General features: G+C 40.1%; 1 protein-coding gene across 4 annotated transcripts in view; it reads right to left on the bottom strand.

Moving 5' to 3' along the window:
• Flrt2 (fibronectin leucine rich transmembrane protein 2) overlaps window positions 1-17,855 on the bottom strand; it is a 90,599-nt gene that overhangs the window by 34,719 nt on the left and 38,025 nt on the right. Inside the window, exon 2 of one of the 4 annotated variants that reach the window (XM_019206362.2) lies at window positions 10,111-10,239. The exons of the other annotated variants lie outside the window; for them this stretch is intronic. The gene's annotated coding sequence lies outside the window, so the exon portion shown is untranslated. The remainder of the gene's footprint in view (window positions 1-10,110; window positions 10,240-17,855) is intronic. 4 annotated transcript variants of the gene reach the window in all.

Below are 17,855 nucleotides of genomic sequence, written 5' to 3'. Positions count from 1 at the left end.
GGAGAATAAGTTCTCATGGGAAAAAGCACTTCCACTGTACCTGCATGATGTATCTTCACCTCCTGTGAAACTGATGGGTGTCCCTGATGTCCAGCCACCATTGATGTGTGCTTACGTTCGGTTTTCCTAAAATGACTTTTTATTTATCCAATTCTCAGAGACTGTGTGGCCTGAGAAAGTGTTCATCCAAGAGAAAACGGAAACCAACTTGAAGCTGACTTGGAATAGCCTTTACTTGCTACCTCCTGGCTTTCTTCTTATTATATTTTAAAACTGCTGACAAATGGGTTATTTTATCTCAAAAATTAATCTGAATAAACAGTGCTTTCCTTCTCAAAAATGGCATTTACTTTCCAATGAATGCGATAACTTAGAATTCCTTTCAAAGTGTTTTGCACTTAATATCACAGAGCCCTGTAAGGTCAAAGGTAGGAGGTATTATAATTGGATGACAGCTCTTACTTCCTCTAGAGGGAAGACAGAAATGCAAATGATTCAGTGACTTGCTCAAGGCCACTCACCAATTCAGAGGCAGCAGTAATTACAAGGCTGACTTAATGAACACAGGACTTCCACATTCCCCAAGCACACATTCAGCCAGGGATGAGAAGTGAGTACGAAAAGCTGTTTCCTGTGTACTCCTTTATGTGACACCCTGTGAATGCTGCATACTTCACAGTGTGTGGAAAATATCCAGTTTTAATTGAGTACACCCACAAAAAAGAAGAGAAAGATATTTTCAATGCACTTAACCAATCACCCAGGTGAATAAACAGACATTAATAATCCCTTTAAGGACTGAAACTTTATGTTCAGAAGCAGGAAAGGGATGAAAAGAGCTGATGGATCTCCCTGCATATAGGTTACACAGAAAGGCAGCATACATAGCACATCAGGAAGGAGACCAGACACAGACACTGCCATATATCTAGTGGCGTGGTTCTCAAAGGTGACACTCTTACCTCTATCACCTCACTCCAAAGAGATGTTGGAGACATCAGAGGACAAGTTGGAGACATTTTTGATAGCCAAGACTTGTGGTGCGACTGGAATTTACTGGGCAGAGACCCTGCAGGATCCTAAATCTCCTACCAAGCACAATACAGCGTCTCACAGTGAAGCCTTTCAAGGCCAATGGTATTGCAGCTAAGGAACTGAACCAGTGACAGGACTCTGACCACTGATCACACTAGATTAACTCCACAGGATGGTGGTGCACACCTGTCATCTCAGCATTCTGGGAGGCTGAGGTAGGAGGATCACATGTTCCCAAGTCCCAGCCCAGCTTGGGCAACAAAGCAATACCCTGTCCCAAAGCACAAAAATCAAAAAGGGCTAAAATGTAATTCAGTGCCATGGTCCTGGGTTCACTTTCCAGTAACACAAGGAGAAAAGACAAGGCAAGACCACCCCAGACCTAGAAAATTAGTAAAGCATGCTTTGGGTATGTCTATGGGGTATCTCCAGGGATGACTGGCATACTAGCTAGAAAACTGAGGAGGGAAGAGCCTCTCTGGATTGTAGGTAACACCATCCAGTGTGCCCATGGCTCAGGTACAATGAGAGTGGCAGAAAGAGCAAGCTCACTACATTTTTTGTTCAGTTGGAGCAAGCATGTCTTTTGATGCCCTTGCTTATGGACACCAGACTCCAGTTTCTTCAGCTTCGCAATGCCAACTTGCACCAGTGACTCTCCAGGGAGTTTGCAGACCTTCAGTCTTGGCCTGGGGTTGTAGCCTTGAGTTCTTCTACCACTTCCAGCTTCTTGGACTGAGCAGCTACTGCTTCCCTGGACTCTTTAGCTTGCACATGGCCCCTGTGGACTCTGTCTCTGATCTTGTAGACCTAACAGATCCCCCTGCACAAATAATTATATATAATGTTTAACGTTGTTCCTCTAGAAACACTAACCAATACAGCCCTTCACCAAGTTAGTGAATTTCTGAAAGTTCAAGGCTTCTTATCTGTATAATACTAAAATAAAAACGACAGCATCTACTTGGGAGGGTGAGCAGGATATTAGAAGACATCACTGGAACCAAGCATTTCATGCAATTATTGGAATGCCTCTTGACTTAAAATTTATTAATATTAATTTCAATAATAATACCCATAAATCTTTCACTTAACAACACATGAAAAGTGAAAAGGACTCTCTAGGGGACTATAAAAATAAATGCTCAAACTTTAAGTTTATAATTGTATTAAGAAATTAAAATGCAGTGCTCAAATAGTCTTAATTGATTCATTTTAGAATATTTTAGTCTTATCCCGTCAATTGGGAAGGAAGCTAAAATATAAAGAATGCCCTCAGAACTCTTTCTTATTATTTTCATGCCAGAGTTCCAGGTATCTTACTAAAGGGAAGATTAAGATGGAAAAACTTATGCCTAACATGTTATTAAAATAATTGCCATGTTAATATGGTCTTGGAAATACAAGGTTTTTCTCCAAGGCTGAATTTGTTTAGTATATCTCTTTTAGTCTTAAGGGTCTTGTTTTGGTTGGTTTAAACTGGCAATTGTTTAACAGTTGAAGAGGCGGTAGGCATGTGTCCACCGAGCTTGTGGTAGGGTTCCAGTAACAGCAAAAGGTTCACTTGCAAAAACAAATTCCATGGTCAAGTCCTTTAATTTGTTGAAATAGTTGGCACTTGCAGAGCAAGTTCCCGTTAAAGTACCTAAGAATCTAATATGTTTTTTTTTTCCTGCTTTAGATGGTGAAGAGAGCCAGAAAGTAAAAGAGTATAGAGTAAATGAGAAAACACAACAAAGCAAGAAGATCTCCGAAAGCTGAAGAAACTCCTCTGCAGGAATTCTGTGGAGCCATGGGCATGCTGGTGTCTGCCGTCACTGCCAGTTAGTCACCAAGGTGAGCTCTGCTTTGAGTTTTGTTTTGTTTCACTCCCTGGAGAGCTACAAACTGGATGATAAAACAGTGTTAAAGCTAAAATCTACTTGTGCCCACTTCCTGGACTGCTGAATGTTTGGTATAGGTGGTGTGTGTGTGTGTGTGTGTGTGTGTGTGTGTGTGTGTGTGTTTGTGTGTATGCACGCGCAGGCATACCTGTGTTTTCAAATCTCATTTTGGAAACAAAAATACCTTCCTCTTTTGATATTAAGAAGGATAATCACAACACTTTTGTCTGAAATATAGGCAAGGGTCAACTGTAAATTTTTATATTAGATAAAATAGTGTCGATTTCCCTATAGCCAGACTGGAGCGTACTGTTCCATAAAGCAAAACCAACTGAAACAGATACATAAAGAAATCCACTGTTTCTAACGCTCGCCAGCTCCTTGGGGACTTCCCTGCTTCAATGTGAGCCATGAGAACCAGCTTATCTTCTTTCACCCTCTTGAATGTGAACTTCTTTCTTGATGCTTTGAGAAATATCATTGTCTCTTTGTACAAATGTCAGGACCAGTACTAAACTGATTGCAGTTTGCCCATGCCCTGGAGAATTTGCTTAACTGATGGTAGAGCTTCAATTGTTAAAAAAAGAAAAGGTAAACAAAAAGATACCTTTTAAAAAAATTCATTTTATATATGTGGAAATTATACCTGTAAAACTTTACACAATATATATGCATATTATATATGTATAACTGCCACATTTTAATTCCTAAGCTATGTCTAATTAGTATATGAAAGGATTATGAAACTTCAATTTGGAGCATTAGCTCTGTTTTTATAAATTGTGTTATAGTAGTCACATTTACCACGTCTATCCCCTCAACAAAATTTTAGGTGTTCAATAAGGTATTTTTAAATATTAGCACAATGTTATATGGTAGAGTTCAGAATGCATTCATCTTGCGTATGTGAAACTTTATGCCTGCTGACTGAGCATTATTTTCTGCTCACCATTTTCAAAGCAGTGAGCAAAGCAGATACAAACTCAGCTCTACAATCCTTTGGGATGGAAACTTGATTCCAGTGTTTACTCGCTGTGTGACTTATGGGCAGCTATTTAATCTCTCTGTGCTTCATTTTTCTCAGCTATTAAAATAAAATAATCACAGAGTTGTATTGCAGAGTTGTGATAAGAACTATTCACACATTTATACTTATTATGGATGTATATATCACATATATATGATATATGAATGCATGGTATATGTGTATATATGGTATGTGAATATTTATTACACACATGCACTGACTATATATTACTTATATAAAAACAAGTATACATTTAATTAATATATTTATATATTAGTTAAATGCAAGTAGTCCCAATGCCAATGAGCTAAATAGAAGATGTGATCCAAAAATACAGTGAATGCCTTTTAGAAGGTATTACATTATGTTAAGGCACATCGCCATTAATCCCCATCAAAATTCTCCTCCTCGTTTCCCTCACACTTATCCCACAATTCTTGCCATTTTCTGAAGCACTTCTGGAAGTCTGTTTCTGTGATTGCCTTTATCTGTGCAGTTGTAGCTGCCTAGATGCCCGAATCAATTCAAAATGTTTAACTCTCGTGGTTATTTTGAATTTTGGGGAGAGCTAGAAGTCACAGGTTCAAAATCCAATGAACAGGATGGATGAAGAGATGTCAGAATGTTTTATTTGACAGGATTGCCATAAACAGTTGATCAACAAGGGTTGATCATCAAATACAGTGAATGTTGAAATTACAAATTTATTAGAGTAAAAAACTTTATGGTGAACCTTCCTTCAAAGTACACAAAATACTCCCCCCACCTTTGGAACATGCTTATCCCACTGTTCTTGGTAATGTGTCTCTTATTGAATAAGTACCGTACTTTTGATTTCAATGTGCACTGTACCTTCTATTTTGATCACCCCTTGTTTAGCAAAATATTTGCTTTCGGTGTCATTGACAAAACAAGGCAGAAGAACTGCTGCTCCAGAAGAAAATGCAGCCACTCATCTTTGGTTTCCCAGCTCTTCACCTGACCTTATAGCAGGTTCAGGGAAGAAACCTGAGACACCTTTGTAGCTTCATCTCTTTCCTTACAAAATCACTTGAGCTTTAGAATTAGCTAAGTAAGAAGAAAACAAAATTCAGCTCTATTCATTCTTTAAAAATTATTTTGCAGTGCCAAGAACCCTAAATAATACATTAGAAATGTTTTACAGAGTACCCTCCACCCATCCACACTCACACGCATTCCGAGGGAATGTCCATGATGACCCTTTCCATGTGCTGATATTACAGTTGGTGGTGATTTGACCCTTTGGCTTTGGATATTCCCAGTTATCCACAACAAATATCCCTTATTTGTGCTCAGAAATAAAAAATGGTTCACCTTGGAAAAATAAAGATAATTTCTGTGCTACCATTATGACTGCACACTACATAGCTTCCCAAGAGTGGGGAAGGCAGGCTAGGGGTAGCATAATACAAATACTGCCTGAAAAGCGATGCTTTGGAATAAACCAAACGTGAAAGAGATCAGTAAGAGAAATAAAATGACTGAGCAAAAAGTTGTCTTTCAACCCGGAGGTTAGATAGGGCACTCAGTTGCACCTTCGGAGACAGGGCTTCTAAGGGGACAGACAGGCTTATGAGGAGTTCCTGCACAGGGTTTGACAGGCTTTACCTTCCTTAATGTCTGCCCACCTCGTAGGTAGCTATTAGGGCCACCACTTTACACAGAAGGAGACCTGGGCCCGTGTCCCACAGCCAGTGAGGAGCAGCCTGGGATGCCAATCACATTTCTGTCGGCTAAGTTAAATATCCTTAGGCTTTTACCATGCCACCAAGGACACTGCCTGTCACTCGCCTTTTTAGTGGTCTTACATCTTTATTGATGCCTCCCCACCCCCAGCCACTCCCACTCTATATGCTCTTTGGATGCAGCCTCATTTGCCATGAAAAGCGGGAGTACAAAAGCCTCCTATAGCTCCCACACAGAAGGCCTGCTGAAGGTGGGGCCAGAGACGACTGAAACACCCGCATTCTCGCCCGAGTGCAGCTGCAGACCTGTGCAGTGACTGCGCAGCTCAGAAAGCCGCTCTAAGCACACTCAGGAGCCTGTGTGAAAGAGCGGGCATCTGCGGCAGCCGCCAACGACTGCATAGTGAGCGATTCTCGGCCCGCATGCGAGCAGAGAAGCGGGTACTGGAGGCCAGAGAAGAACATCTGTGCTCTGTGGCCTTGGAGGGCATGTTGGCAGATCCTGGAAGACAGGAAGGGGAGAAAGAAGGGAGGCCTGGGAGGAGGCACCTCACAGCCTGACTGTTTCACATCACCCAGGCCAGCCACTCCATGCCTGCCGCTTCACAGAAACACAGAAAAAGACACTGCTTAATTCCAAAGGCCGCCCCAACTTTCACTGGCCCCCACATTTTTCTGTTATAGTTTTCAGCGATTTTTGCACTTAATTTCTTCTAACAATTTAAACAAGGAAATTCGTACCATGTCCTGATATGTGGTACATGCGTGTGCCGCCCAGTATGTGCAAATTCCTTTCAGAAGGGCCATTTCTTAGCCCTGTGTAAACATTAATCAACCCACTGCTTGACACTCGTGTTGAAGGCAAGGAGCCCTAGCTCACCAGTGCTTAGAGAGGTTAAGACAGCAGTGATTTACGTGTAGGGCCTTCCTTCTGGAGCTTTCAACTCACTGGCGAGCGTGTGGGGGAGCCCATATTCTGCGACGGATGAATAAATCTTACTGCAAGGATAAAGACAATCCACAGTAGTACCACAGTAGTCTGCCAGTAATGAGTACTAAAGCAAATCACCAGCCACTCCCACAACATCCATATAGCCGCTGTCAGGTTCTGATTAGTTTAAGATCAATTTCTGATTAGCAAAAGTTCTCCTCCGGCTGCCTGATTCTCAGGAGATTCCTGTCTCCCTTTCTTTGGAGCAAAATAGTCAACACACAGCACTAGGCACTACACAGAGTGAGGTCCATTTCCTTCTTTACAGAGTGCTGTGAAGGAATATTCTTGAAGGGGGCCAGGAGCTGTGCTTCTGACTTTATCCTGGAGGAATTCTGGGATGTGCTGAGAGCTTCCATCTCTCCTAGGCTGGGATTCTTGGAGTACTTGGGGCTTCAAGCAGCTGTTGCCAAAACAGGAGTGTTTGCTGCTGAAATTCATTGCATTAAAACCACATTTAAATTCTGTTCAAGGCACAGAGAGCCCATCGGATGCTCAAGGGATTAACTCCTTGTAGCTATGATTCAGGAAAAACCAACTGATCCACTCTACCAGCAGCAAGGATTCTGGAGCTGAGTCTCTTTAATTTTTGATTTAAGAAAATGTATACATTTTATAAATTCTTCTTTCCTATCTGTGCTTCTGTTAGTATTATGATGGAACATAAAAAATGAGGTGGACACCACAAGTAAATACGTGGCCTTTAGGTATATATGTCTAGAAGTCCTGATAGAAGCAATTTAACCTTGACAGTTGATTCTTACCAGTAATTTTCAGCAGATTATCACTCAGTGATTCTCTGTGCACAGTTCCTAAAGCCCTAACCTTTCACACAATTTCCCAGTTTCACTGGGAATTTCTCCTATGGTCTTTCCTTTCCGAGAGCTTTCTATTTTAGATAAGGGCAGGAAGGGAGGACAGAGTAGAGAGGTAGCTTAATTTTGACCTCTAGCGTTTTGGAATAGAAAGATGGGGCAGAAAATTACAGGAATATATGATAAAAATTAAACTATCTAGTATACATAAGACCCTATAAAATAATATTCTTTTTCATAACCAGTGCTTAATAATTCTCAAAGGTAGGTGCTTTCCTCTTGAGTTAATAAAAACAGACAGGATTAACTGAGCAGAGCAAACTGGTATATCAATAACTCATGGTGTCCCTGTTTGGACTACTTTAGATAGGACTAATTATTATTCCCATTGCACAGATCATAGCAATGATTATAGCAAAAGCAACGGCTACCACTTATTGAAGGGCTGAGTCCATACGAGGCCCCTGACTTGTTGGTAGCTTACGGTGTCTTCGCTGAACCTACACAGCAGCATTCTGAGGCTGGCTCCCTAGTTATTCTGAAACACACTTTTTATAAATTAATCTAACAATGGAAACATGACTAGCTCAAAACTTATGTATATTTACACCCCTGGAGTTTAAGCTCAGAATGTCCTGATTCTAGACTTAAGTGCTTCGTTATACTTATGTCCTCAAACAGCCACGAAATACAAATAAAAACAAAGAAGGACATTAAAAAAGACGTCTGAGAGCTCACAAGTGAATAACTTCAACTTTTTTCCTCCCCTCTCCAACTCAAGCTTTCTGTGACTTTTCTAGAGATTCCTAAAGTGAAAGAAACCACCATTCTACCTTATCTGACCACACATTCATGTAGATACCGATCATATAATCATCAGGCTAAACTGCATATACTTGAGCGGCTACTGGACAGAATAATATCCAAATCCCAGAACCTACACAGACACTTAACTCCATATGTCACACAGACTGCAGAGCAGTAGTTACTACAAAGAAAGGAGCCCCGGTTGTTAGCGGTGCTGTTCCAGGCTCCTCACCATACAGAAAGACATGTTATCACCAAAGCACATACACAACTCCAGACGTAGCTGTCCAACACAGGCAAGACTGTACCCCATTGGAGACTAAGACCCAACTAAAGTGAAAGGCCATAAATTCACATTTGCCATTACTCGCATCTGAGGGTGGAAGATAAGATATTATGACATGGCCAAATGACCCCAAACATTAGATAATTTTTCACTCAAGTGAAATATGGGAAAGGAACTTTGGTTCACCCTTCTCATAACACCATAGATCAACAAGCATTTTTTTTCTTCAGAATCATAGTCTACAATTTTATTATCTAAAGTCTACTGCTATAAATTTGAAACTTGATACTGTAAAGCAAACTTCATAAGAAGCTATTATCAGGTCAACACTTTATACAGAGAATTTAAAATTGCATTCCCAAAGAAAATACTGCTTCTTAATCTCAGGAACTAACTTTATTGTACTTGTGACTGTGAAATCCCAGGAAGATGAGGCTGTGAACCCCACGGAAAAGGAATAACTACCATGTTGTTTCAAGAAGTGGAGATGGGGTGGAGTTTTCTGAAGTGTTTCAGTGAGACTCCCATGCTACCAATGGTCTATTCTTTTCCTTTGTTTAACCATGAAGCAGAGAGACATCTCCTCTGGGATAAGTGGCTGAGCCCACTGTGACCAGAGGCTTGTCATTTAGAGCATCACTCTGTCCTAGAATCCAAAGTATCCTATGCCTGCTGCTGGCTCCAGACCATCTCCAAGCAAATTAGAACTGATTTGTGTAAGTCTCATTGCCATGTTTTCATCCTGTGCCCAAATCTAGATGAGAATGTTTTAGGACCATCCCACTGTGGGAGGTTGGACACATATAAAAAATATTTGTGGTTAACAATTAGAAGGTATGACTTACAGAATTGAGTTTATACTTGTAATTAAAATCTGAAACAAGAGAAAGCCTTTCACAGAGAACAAGAAAATGACAAGGCCAGGGAGTGTGTAAACACAGAAGAATCCCAAATCATCACTGTGGCCTTCTGTCACTATGGGTTAGCTAGAAAGCCACTATTTATAGAGTGCCCATGATATACACCAGGCACCTTCATTTCCATCTCTTCATCTAGTCGTTAAACGAACTTAGGAAGTGAGGCTTTCAGAGCACTCTAAAGAGCAAATGCAAGATTCATATGGAGTAGGATCTGGCTCTAAAGCCATTCCCTTTACTTACCACCCCAAGCCACCTGCTTTCGGCCCACCAGTTAGTCTCTAACATGAACTCTTTATATAATAGGCATGTGTCCTGATAGAATATAGCAAACAGCTTCAGTAACTCCCTAAGGTTTTGCAAGTTTTCTTCACTTTGAACATTAAACAAATTAACACAAATCGTTACTTTAAACTCTGCTAAAGGCTTTTAAGTATGTGTGAATATAAGGTATTTTAATAAAGGTGCCTTCGTATCTGTACACATATTGTGCAAACATAATCCCACCAGAAGGGAAAAGCAAAATTACTTCTGAAAAGTGCAGAAATCCCACAACATCAACAGTACCATCTCTGGCTCATTAATGATGGCCTAAATTTGCTACTGTCAGGCAAATCAGGCACACTGTCCAGCAGACACCCACCTGCTATTAGGCCGAATGTGCCTGGCATCTTGACATTCTATTGATTCCAGTCCAAAGCTTATGCGAAAAAAGCAGCTCAGTGTCCAAAAGGAATTTCAGCCACAAATACTTTGAGAGAAATCCAAACAACTAAAAACAGAAAGAAAGACAAGATGCAAATCTGAGTAACAAAACTGAGACAACCTAAACCAGGCTGGGCTACACTCAAGGATAACTCTACAAATGATGGAGGCATCCTCTTACAGTGACCATTTAGTTTTGAAAAACCCCAATACCCTACATATGGGATGACCGTCTCCCTCCTGGTATTGAGTACTATTTTCATATTCACAATGAAGCATTCACAATCATTTCAGTGATGTTGCTTATTTTAAGGCCTATCAATTGTTGCTCTTTAGCCTTAATTCATATTCTTTAAAAAAAAAAACCCACCTTGTTGTAAATATAGACTTGATAATGACAAAGAACAAAAGATGTCAAGAAGTTCAGATGAACCAGAACTATGTAAAGTGCTTAAGAACACCCGTAATCTTTCACTCAACCCTAAGAGCTGAGTTTTATTTCCATTTCACAGATAAGGAAAACTGGGAAGGAACTGGTTCCATGTAGCTGGAGAATGGGATAATAGGAGAGAGTGTCAGGATTCGTTTGTAAGTTTTCTGAAATTCTTCAGCCCTTCCTCACCCTCCAAACAACCTAAGCCTAAATGAAACGTGTAAGTGCCCAAGTTCCAAACCCTGACACCAGTGACATTGGTGGCAGCTGCTTGCCACAGTCAACTCTGTATAAACAAGTTAGTGATGGAGGGTTCTTTAAAGCCACTCCAATTCTTTTTTATTTTAGCCGAGAGAAGCAAAGCAAAATTAAATGTATGAAAGAAAGAGAAGCCGAAACCAATCATGCCACGTAGCAGTGTGGGATGAGCTCAGCCTCAGGCGTCCCCTTCCCACTCCCACCAGCCACGGCCCAGCTCCCAGGGACTTCAAAGACGGTTCTGGGAGGGAGGAGGCATGCAGGTCTAGCAAGGCCAGCTGGAAGAGGACCTCATGCAGAGGGCAGGATTGGAGAGGAGTACAGAATCGCGGCAGATGCCAGTCATCTCCAAAGAAGACTTCAAAGTGTCTTCCCAAAGCTGATTCCTGTCAGGAACCACAGCGTGCATCCAGGGCATGGGGTTCCAACTGGGAAGGATGTGATTTTGCTGCATAGGTGTTTCCAGGTTTTGGGATGTCAGCCTGAGTATGATGAACAGGCACTGCCATCCTTATGTCAGCTGGACTCATTTTACCTCTTCCATAACCAGGTGGCAGTATTTCCCTGTCCAATAGAGCTGTCTGACTTCCTGCCTAATATTGAACAATATTTCTTTTGTGGAATAATGCCTCTAGATAAAGCTATGTAAAGTAAACGTTCCTTACAATAGATTTGAGCCCCTGTTCACCTCACATTGCTAAAGCATCTGTTTTCTTTGTCCATGTCAGAGACTGGAGGTTTGGCCTGGAACTTAGGTTCTGTCTCTTTCCCTACACTCTGCCATTGATTTACAATCTGACTTCTTCAAGATGCTCACTTTGGCATCCAGTCTCAGTCATCACCCGTTGGTTACCACAGTTACTGCTGCCATTACTGCACAAAATGATTACAGGCTTATAAACATGTCCTCTTCTGATAAGAACATTTGCAATATGCTTTTACATTGACTACTTAATACAGTGTGCCTGTGATTTTTCCTCTGGCACAAGTCGCAAAAGCATTGCAGTGAAATGTTTAGCAGCTTTCTGAATGGTTACACATAGAACTGGGGAGGAAATAAAAACAAAATAAAAATGCCAATGCATTTTTGAAACAAATCGAGTGTCAAAGAAATGGTACGGAATACACCCCTAAAAACATCTGGGCCTTTCCTCTTCAACTCACAAGCCGACAAACTCTCTAAGGGTCATGGTGGGCATTTGCTGAGTGAAGGCAAAATTCTATCCTTGACCTTCTCAGGCGAGTCCTCCTGACAAGGAGGGAAGGGAAAACACAAAACATACATTCTAAAGGCAAGGCATGTTCCTTGAAGGCTAATAAACAGACTAAAAGAGGTCGTACTGCCCAGAAAGCAGGACGTGGCAGGAGTGTGTTGCTATGGGGAATTAATAAAATCCCAGACATCTCTTTCTGAGAGAATTCTCTTCTCTACTTCATAGTTGCACTCAACTCCAATGTCAACAGGAGATTCGTAAGAGCACTGCTGGAGAGAATTATGGATTCACACGTCATTGCAAACGAATCATTTCACTTCCTCCCCTCCATTTTACACATATATATTGACAAAATGCAAAAATACGTTCTTAAAAAATCAATTGAGTTTTGTAGTAGCATTCTCCTGAAACAGCAAAAGTAGCCGTTTGGTTTATAACATTTGATAGCCTTTGAATAATTATTTCTATAAGGCCACCCACAATGGAACTCCACGGGCCCCAGACCCAGCCACTCAAAATGTAAGCAGCAATGCACTGCAGATAGCTCTTGATTTATTTTGAGATTTGAATTTCAATTTTATTTTTAACAAGAGATTCGCAGTACGTTGACAAATGTCCTGAACTATATTTAGAGGAATAATAATATTTAAAATCAGAAGCACACACAGACAGAGCTGGCTTTCTAATTTTTCTAAACTGAAAGACAATACGTGTGAAAGATGTGTGACTTTCTGCTCCCCTCTGACCACTGCATCTCAGTGTTCTTGTGGATACATACTGTCAAGGTGTATCTCTCATGTCTTTTCTCCAATGCAATAAAAAATCTGCATCATCAAGCAAGCAATTAGTTTTACTACAGAGAGCTGAAAATCTGAAATGAGTTTGAAAACAAAAACAAAAAGGACAAATAGCTTGTTAACCTACCCCCAAAAGGTACAGCCAGTTTGCACTGTGATTGCATTCAGAATTAGATTTTCAGAAACTGAAAAAACACTCTCTTTGGCTTTCCTTGAAAGAATGCTAGAGGCAAGCAATATGCTGATTATTTTTCAAAGGGAAAGAGAAGATGTTGAAAGCTTTTGATAATACCTAGAGCTCTGAGTTTGCAAGTTCCAAACACAAAACAATGGTAGTGTTTTAGCACTTTATAAATATAAGTCACTCTGTGTAATGTTGGGAGACAGAAAATACTTTTGGACAAATTAAAATCCCTCTGTTTCCATGTCCAAATAAAGGAAAACACCCAAATACTTTGAGACATCGGAAGACAACTATAGGGATAAAAGTATATGGCTCTTATGCTGAAAGGAAAACAACAACAACAAAAATTAAAATAGCCCTTAATCTGAAAAAAAAATCCTTAAAACTGAGGGCTTGGTCATGAGTTCCTGAGGCTCTGTCAGCCAGAATTTAAAATATAGTGCAGATTTTGAATAAACGAAGATCATTTTACCTCCTTATAGGTCATTGTGAGTTCAATGGAAGATCATGAATCAGAGGAAACACAGCCTATAAATAAACTCATCCCTGAATGATCTCTTAATGAGCCAACCAATAAGCATCCTCACCAATTCCATAATATGCCCTCTCCGGTGAAGTTGTAAAGGCAAAAAGCGATCGAAGTTTTCTGAAGTCCTTCAAGGCTGTTCTCTCCAAGCCACTGTGCTGGGCACTGAATATATAGCACTTGCTTTATTCTTCTTCATCACCCAGCCAAGTAGGTACAGTACCTCTTCTTTATAGACACACAACTGACATTCACAAAGTAAGACCTGTAGCAACTGTAGCTGAGAGGCCACAAAGGTAGGTTCCTCTCCCTCATAAGCACTTTCGTTCTGCACTTACAGTGCAAAGGTGTCAAACTGCTGTGGCACTAGGTTTTTCACTCATTAGTCCATTTGCCCCATGGGAAGAAGTACAATCAAAGGCACACTTTCCAACCCTTACTGTAAAAACTGTTGGTTTGTGGCCAAGAGGATCCAAATCCTTCATCTCTCATTACTCCACTTAGCTGCCCTGTTCACGGCATCACCTTGAGGGAGGCTGATGTGCCAAGTGCAAAGCAGAGAACAATTTTATTTCCCTGGTTCTAAGCTACCCTACATTTATTAAAATGGTAAGCACAATTAGCGATTGCTTTCTGAGAAGCAGATCCTCTTAATCTGTTCTAAAATAATGCCTGAAGGGGAAAAGGTATTGATAGATACATTTGTACCTGAAGAAATATTTCAGTAAGAGCTAATGAATCTATCAGGAGCTTCAGAAGGTGACGTTTGGAGTTCTAGGTCAGAGTACCCTATTGTACCCACTCACACTGCGCCCCAAAGAACCTAGCAGAACCCAGATCACACATTCACTATTCTCACTCAAAATAACACTGGTCCTGTTAGATGGAAGATTGTTGTGTGGGCTGATCTGGGAGAAGATTGTTGATCTCAGTGAGATGCTGAGAACCTGGGGTCAAGTTTGGGACTGAACCGACGTCAGATGAAAGTAAGGTTGAATATGCACAGATGAACGACTTCCTTGGTCATCACAGCCACCCAGCACAGGGTCTGTGTCACTGTCTACCATAGTCGCAAGACAAATACGCCCACTAAATGCCAGAAAATCACAGTCGGTGACTTACTAAAAACGAAAGAGGAAATATCTGCTTTCTAATGACCATAAGCCTTTGGTGCTGGGTAAGTTTATAAGTGTGTGAGGTACCGAGAGATCAATTTTAACGGAAATCAATCCGTGTTTTCTTCATGCTGACTTGGTTTGCTCTTGAACAATGGCAAATGTCTTTGCTTCTACACTGCCTGGTATAGTTCTGAGTCCATTTTTTTCCAAAAGAGATTGAGGAGGTACAATTCTGCTACTACGGAAAATACTCCATTTGGAATCATAAGTATCTGAGAAGACAATAAATGGTCCAATAGGGAAGTCTTATATTCGTCATAAGCTTCACATCAAAATAGAGTTTTGCAGTTATGAGAATGTGGCTGTAAACACACGAGAAAAGCTGGAACAGACTTCTTTATGAAGTGATGGCTTAATAGGAGCTATGTGGCTAAATTCCTCTGCATTCTAAAAACAAATCTTCAATTTATTTAAGGAATAAAAACGAATGCTTTGTTAGCACAATGCAGCAGAAAGAAAAGGACATCCCCAAATTTCTAACATAATGGTTCTCAAAAGGATCCAGAGCACACACTAATGGGCAATACCAAAACTGTTACAAACCCTGCTTGGTCTCAGGATACTTTGTGACCTCTCCTCATTAACAGTTTGAAAGAACTGAGATTTTTCTGGCTCTGCAGCATACAGGGTTGGCAGATAAAGTGAGATGCACATCTCATAAGACATGTGTATATAAAAATGTAGCCCAGTGGTAAGGTGCTTTCTTAGTATGCACAAGTTCCAGGGTTCATTCCTTAGGACAGGGGATAAAAATCTTTATGTACAGAAATTCGAATATAATTGAGCATCCTGTATTTGTATTTATTAAATCTATTGCCCTAATAACAGAACAAGCAGCAAAGATTGAATGAACTATTTTTGAGCTGTTTAATGGTGCAACTCAAACTCTTTGTCCACTAGTATAATCCTGATTTCCTTGGGTACACTCTGAAGATGCAAATTCAAAGGATCTTACCCTAGAGGTCCGTTTTTTTAATGGGCCAAGCACAGTAAGTTTACAGTCTTGATGCATATCCATATGAGAACAGCTGCTATAATCCAGACTAATAAGAAAAATGAGGAAGACACAAAAAGCCAGATACCACTGATGGTTCAAATCTTTTCATCAGGTCTTTTGAGACAGTTCAGAAGTCTTAAATCTCAACAGAGTATTAACTTGGGAATCTCAAAAGAAGACAATGTATGCTCAAATCATGGTGAAGAAAATATTGTCATAGATCACTTCTTTACTATTCAGATGAGGACACTGCGCTGCGGTGTGGGTGGGGACTATCCTCATCCTAAATCAGCAATTCAAAATCACAAGAATAGAACCTCTGACATCTGATCCCAAAACTCAGCTCATTCTGTCACTGCTAAACAATCTCCCTTACATCCTGTTTCTTGAACAGCTGAAAGAGCTGACACACCCAACAGAAGGAGCTGAGACATTTTTCTATGCTTAGCTAAAGTGCTAACTTCTTCAAGATGAAGGAACTATACAATCATAATGTAATACTTAGAGATTCACATGTGAATCAAGAATCACAACAGATATAAATTGCTTCTCAATTTTATCAGCAAATTCAAATGCAACATTAAAAGTGAATAAAGAAATGCCTATTTACACTTCAGTAAAAATAAAACAATTACTTTTTGCTTCCAAGGGCACTTGTGTGTGTGTGTGTTCATATGCATGGATGTACATTTGTGTGTGTGTGTGTGTCTGTGTGTGTGATGTGTGTCAGGGATGGTCAGGTGGAGAAGGGAGTATCTCCTTTTCTTCCCATCATCAGAATGTCTTCTCTGTGATTGATATTTAGGTCATTTAAAATACACATAACTGACTATCTACTTTTCCATTTATCATTTTTAAGTACTACCTTTCTGGAGGTTATAGTTGACAATTTTAGGTTGCCAACTACTAATTCCCAATGTCCAAAATGATGACTCAGTCAAATAAAGATATTCATACAAAACCCAGGTCAATTACTAATAAGAATGGCCTAGAACAGGAATGCTAACATCGAAGCATGGGGATTTATGTAACAGAACAACAATATGGGCAAAAGCAGTGAGTGATGAAAGCTCTATCTTGAAATCTATTCCAAACTGTGATAAAATTTAAATTATACCTTTCCTGGCTGGCCATGGGATAGATGTAGGGCACTGGGTCTTTAGTCATCTGTGAGGAGTAAATAAATTAATATATGTAAAGTACTACCTACCCACAGCATGGCACATGGCCCACCAAATAGGAAGAACGAAAAGCAAAAGTACCTAATTCTGTAGCCACAAACATCAGGCAGCCAGTCACTCTATTTTTACAAATACTTAAGAACAAATTTACACTGTGCCTCATTATATGCAGCATAAATGAGGTATAAAAGAATATTACCACATCTGCGTAGAATTGTCCTGAAGTCAACTGTTCAGTACATGAGTAATAGCAACCGTTGCCATACACATGGAATTTGATTATGAATCAAATCAAAAAAATTTCTGAGATCTACTGTTGTGTCCTCCACATGTTGATTGTGGAGATAGCACTTACTTGTTTGAGAAATGAATGAAAATGTTGGTTAAATAACACCTTTGAAAAGATAGCATAAATGGACACAAGGCAGCTCCTAAGAAGTAGTTAGAAGTGGTATAGTTGAAAACAATATGATCTCAGAGAAGAAAACTACCATGAGTTAAAGGAGTCTGAGAATTCTTCATGGAAGATAAACCACTTGAGATTGGCCTTGAAAGAGGAGCAGAATTTAGATAAGCAGAGCTGAGGAAATCCCAGGCTAAGGTAAAAGTAAAGCAACAGAAATGAAAAAACACAGGGCTAAGTAATGACTTAGAGATATATAGCCAATCATTGATGTCATCTGTATCACTGAATGCCAGGCACAAGAGATAGACTCCTGTTATTTAAGTCTGGGCTGCTCCATATTTTATTGTCTATCCATCATCTGACCACTATAAAAGAGCCAACTAATAACACTGGACGTTATCAAGGATTAACCTGAAAATATTTGGAGTTGCATAGATAAGACTAGAGGTAGAATGTATAAGAAAGCTATAAAGCCAGAAGTACCCCAGCCACTCAATAACATAAACACA

This window comes from Fukomys damarensis, unplaced genomic scaffold (assembly GCF_012274545.1).
Source record: "Fukomys damarensis isolate Sample0158 unplaced genomic scaffold, DMR_v1.0_HiC HiC_scaffold_21, whole genome shotgun sequence".
NCBI lineage: Eukaryota > Metazoa > Chordata > Mammalia > Rodentia > Bathyergidae > Fukomys > Fukomys damarensis.
This window is presented reverse-complemented; position numbering and strand designations above follow the sequence as displayed.